This window comes from Colobus angolensis, unplaced genomic scaffold (assembly GCF_000951035.1).
Source record: "Colobus angolensis palliatus isolate OR3802 unplaced genomic scaffold, Cang.pa_1.0 Scaffold6, whole genome shotgun sequence".
NCBI classification, from domain to species: Eukaryota; Metazoa; Chordata; class Mammalia; order Primates; family Cercopithecidae; genus Colobus; species Colobus angolensis.
Genome location: NW_012119598.1, coordinates 20,657,764 through 20,663,200, shown reverse-complemented (window position 1 = coordinate 20,663,200; position 5,437 = coordinate 20,657,764).

Sequence of the window (5,437 nt, the reverse complement as noted above, 5' to 3'; positions counted from 1 at the left end):
TTCTTTCTTTCTTTCTTTCTTTCTTTCTTTCTTTCTTTCTTTCTTTCTTTCTTTCTTTCTTTCTTTCTTTCTCTCTCTCTCTCTCTCTTTCCTTTCTTTCTTTCTCTCTCTCTCTCTCTTTCTCTTTCTGTCTGTCTGTCTGTCTGTCTGTCTTTCTGTCTGTCTTTTCTTTGCTTTTTTTTTTTTTGTGAGACAGAGTCTCGCTCTGTTGCCCAGGCTAGAAGGCAGTGACGCGATCTCAGCTCACTGCAACCTCTTCCCCCCAGGTTTAACTGATTCTCCTGCCTCAGCTTCCTGAGTAGCTGGGACTACAGGTACCCGCCACCATACCCGGCTAATTTTTTGTGTTTTTAGTAGAGACGGGGTTTCACCGTATTGGCCAGGATGGTCTCGATCTCCTGACCTCGTGATCCACCTGCCTCGGCCTCCCAAAGTACTGGGATTACAGGCGTGAGACACCATACCCGACCCAAAGCCCCTACATTTTAAAAGCTAAACAAATTCTCACTCATGACACAATTGTCAGATTATTTCATATTAAAAATTATTTTATTTCAGTTTTTAAATTTTTGGGTGGTTTTGTTTTGCAGAGAGTTAGTTTTCCTTTATTTGATCTAGAATTACTAATCCAGAAAAGGTACCATGGAAAGACTAATATGGAGAATCTTTTTATTAGTTTCACATTGGAATTTTTATTGCCACATCTGTTATAAGTTGGCCATAGATGGTAACAGAGGTTTTCATAAAACTCCTATTTCACTGATCATATGCACTGGGCTTAGAAAAGACCTGTTATAACCTACTTCATATGTATAGTACAGTCGTATCAAAGCTCGCCAACAGGAATTTCAAAATAAGCTGACTCCAAGGCAATCAATTAATATCCTTTAAACAGTGTACCACAGAATTTCCAGTAACCAGATTTATTATAACATCATGTGCATTACAATGAAATCTCATAAGATAACTGTCAATTATATTTTCCTTCATTTCATTAGCAGAGAGGCCAGATATTTTTGTACAGCTGAGAATTCATGGCACTTAGTACACAATTGTATTGTAAATTGCTTTATTTTAAAAAGTGTCTGTTTGTGTCACGGCGTGATTGACATTTTGGCAGAACTGTGTAGAACTCTGAAAATAATGTTTGTTACTTAACTGATGGATTTACAGGAAAGGCTCAAAAATGTAAAAAACATTTTTTTGGTAGAAACAATGATAATTGCTTTTGGGACCATATGGCTTCATGGTTAGAGCTGGGTGGTGTGTCTTTCTGAGCTCTCTCTCTATATTTGTATGAATAAGTAAAAAATACGTGTTTATGCATTCATTCACGGCACAAATATTGTACGAATGCCTATTATGTAGGTATTCACCTAGTATGGTGAATACAATAGACCTGGTTCATGCCATCAGTGAACAAATAGTTCTATAGAGGGAACAGAAATAAACATGAACATACCTTTATATTATATATGAACATATACATAAAATAGATGTTTCAGACACCATTTTATGTCTCCAAAATGAAGTGGTGCTAAACTAAGATTTTACAAGTAGGTGGCAAAAACCATGTAGAAAACTTTTAATTCCCTCCCTAAAAGTAAAGGATTTAAGAGGATCCAGAAAGGGGAACATGTAGAGAGAGAGAATTTTTAGGGAGACCTGCATGGGTTCTGTGAGTTCTTCTTTCCCACCTCATCACAATAAAAGATATTAATTGAGTTCAGTTCCTCAACTTATTAAGAAAGGACTCATTGAGATAATCCTGAGGGTTGATGCATGTTCCTCAAAGTGAGAAGACCCAGGGGACAGTCCAACTCCTGCCTAAGACATGTAACAGGCATGGGATCCACTGGCTGACTTCCATTGGAAAAGCTGAGCAAGAAGTGACTGCAGTGTTATAAAGCCTGGATTAGCAGGTGCGACTGAGACAAGTGAATGTTTCCTGTGCATTAAATGTGAGACAAGTAAGAGAAAGAATGTCAGCTTGAGATGATCTCAGATTCTAAGGTCAAATTATCTTTGAAGAAGAAAACAGACTTCACCAAACAGACCCAATCTGTCTAATTCCTTGAGTGCAGGAGCAGAGGCAGTAGTAACCAAGGATCATTGCATTGCCTGCCTCAAGGGAACGGCAGGTGAAAGTTCTCCCAGTGATGGGAGTCTCCAAGAACCCACAAAAGGAACCCTGAGAGAGGATACTTCTCACCACCCTCCTGACTTTCAGTGTGGGATGCCAACTCACAACAATTATCAGTTGAATGAAAACTTCTATTTCCCCTGGCCCATGTGCCATGAAGGAGTCAGAAGCCACTTCAAGATGGGGCAGGAAGAGTATAAGTGAAAGGTTACTTAAACTTCTGCCCTTGAATTTCCTCATGGTTAAAGATAGGGTTAATAGTACCATATCACAGAGTTGTTAAGAGGATTACATGGGGTAAATAAGACCCTTAGAACAGTGATAGACACATAATAAATACTATGCAAGAGTTAGATATCATTTGAAAAGAAGCAACAGTAGCTGACACAGTGTCAAAAGAACAAAGGGAGGATGGTTTCAGGAAGACTCTCAACATTAAAAGAAAAAATCAAACAGGGAAGGAAACCTAATACTCAGGGCTTCATAAAGTTAGCGTTTATTTATTTTACACAATGATTTCATCTCTCCACATCATGTTTCCTTCGGAAACTTTTACTGCGGATCTGGCTGACCTAAGTATTGCCAGTTTGATTTGGCTTAAAAAAATGCCTCCCATCCCCCCGCCGCCTTATTGTGTGCATTAACTTGCGTGGAATAAGGTCAAACATTGCTAAAGAGAAAGAGGTTGCCAGTTAACAAACAAAGATTTGTTAAATGATAGCATGGTAGTGACGTTTCCTTAAATAAATTTCTAATGTTGATCACTGCATTTGTTTATTGTTGTTAGCACCTTATAGATACCATCAGTCGAACAGACATTTTCCATCACTCTTTTTTAGACAGATGACCCATCACCTTCAATAGCTTCCTCATGGAGCAGTAGTTCCTGACATAGGGGTGGGGAACCGCACTCTATCTGTAGGAAAAAGAGATGCATGTAGTTTGATAAACTGCACAGTGATTCTACTCTAGGTCATCCCTTCCTTGCCATCTCATACATCAATACTCTTCCTATCCCACCTTCCTTTCCATACACACCTTGAGAACCTGATGGCAAGGGTCCAAGATGGTGTAACTAATGAATTAATTCATGGCTTTTTTGTTCAGAAAATGAAGTTGATTACTAAATTCATTTTCTGAAAAAAATGTATTGGGATATAATTCATGCATGATACAATTTACTCATGTAAACTGGACAATTCTATGGTTTTTAGTGTAGTTACAGATATGTGTATCCATCCCCACAGTCAATTTTATAATGTTTCCATCATTGCAAAGAGAAACTGTCTACCCTTTAGCTATCACCCCCTTGTCTCTTATCCCCGACTCTGAGACCCATAGTTCTAAATAACCACTAATAGATTTTCCTAATCTGGACATTTCCTATGAATTCATCATATAATTCATGTTCTGTCTCTGTGTGTGTGTGTGTGTGTGTGTGTATTTGTGTCTGTGTATGTGACTGGCTTCTTTTCCTTAGCGTAATGTTTTCAGGTTTCATCCATGTTGTAGCATGTATCAGTGCTTCCTTTATCTTTATTGCCAAAATTATTCCAGGGTATGGCTATGCCATATTTGTTTATTCATTTTTGCTCATCTATGGATGGACATTAGTGTTACTTCTGCAGTCTCTTCCTCCTTTTTGTATCTTTGCATCTCAACTATGCAGTGCATCAAATCATATAATTATTCCGGATGAAGTTAATGGATATTAGTGGCGATCCATGTACCAAATTAACTCAAGAGAGTAGTAAGCTTAGAAAATTATAAACAATAATGTTGGTTATTTTACCATAACCAACAATACGTAGAGCTGATGAGTTTCAAATGCTAAAAAGTGAAGCAGAGCCAGCAAAACTGAAATGAGTTTTCAGTGCTAAGGACTGTCCACGTTTCTTGGAATACTAGAGTCAGTTCGCCTGTTCCTATCCCTGCTGCTAGCTCGCACTGAGACTTCGTTTGCAGAATGAAGAACAGGTAAGGATTAAATCATAAAGAATTTCTAAAAATAAATTATTTACTTATTTTTAACAATCATTTGCAACTTCAGCAAACATTTTTCTTAAGGTACGTAGCAGCTTTTAATCCACTGCCAAAATATTAGGGTGAATAGGCTTTTTTTTTTGGCTTGGCAGAGTGTACATAAACATACGGTGCCTTGCTTAAATATTCATAGACTCCCAGCTCGCAGTACAGTAACTTAATAATAAAATATTTTGAAGAGGGAATGATGCTGTGGAGCTTGTGATACCACTAATGGATTTGAAGAGGATGCTAATGCATTGTAGGAGGAAGTGAATTGGGCTCTCGTGTGTAAAGGAGGATTATAAAATATAATTATGAAAAAGCAATAGTGGCAGGCTTGAGGAAGTTCTGTTGATGTGTGAGTACTACAAACGACATGTTTTGTTGATGAGAAAGAGGCTTAGATGGATATTTACTGTGCTAGCAATCTTCTCTATCCGGAAACATGAAATGCATTATAGAAATGGCCATTTTGTGAACTCCAGAGTGAAAATTAAATAGTGTAAGATGGAGGCTGACAAGACCCATGCAGCTTTTCATTTCAAATAGCAGTTGTCTAGGAAGGCAAGGTTTTCACATCAAGAGTTTCATGAAGACACCGGAAGAGGAAAAAGTGATATGACTGTCAAAGTAGAGGGAAAACTTTTTTTGCAAAAAGAAGCTTGAGGAATTCTAGAAAATTAAATAATTCATGACATCCTGCAAGAAGTGGAGGAAACATGAAGACTTTTCTGAATATCATTTCCTGGGTGCAGCTTTGACAACTTCTTGTAAATTGTGGGCATCAGTAGGGGCAACTAGACTGGGGCATACAATTAGAATCTTGACTTTCCTTAGTTTCCAGTCCTAATCTCATTACTTTACCTAAGGCTCTGCCCCCTCAGGCAAAAGGAAGATATATTCTTAGAATGTTACTCTAATATTTGCTGAAAAAATATACAATGCCAATAATTAAATAGAGATAAGAACATTGAAGAGACAGGTCATAAGTGATATAGCTTTAGTCTGAAACTATACCCCTTTTCTTCCTGGGAAATTATTATTATTATTTTTGAAACAGGGTCTCCCTCTTTCCCAGGCTGGCCTTGAACTCCTGGCCTCAAGTAATCCTCCAACCTTGGCCTCTCAAAATGCTGAGACTACAGGCATAACCACCCATGCCTGGCTGGAAATTCTTAATGATATGAATTTAATTCTTAATGATATTAAAACTCAATGTTTTATTCCAATCTATTTTTTTTTTCTTTTTTTTGAGACAAAATCTTTCTC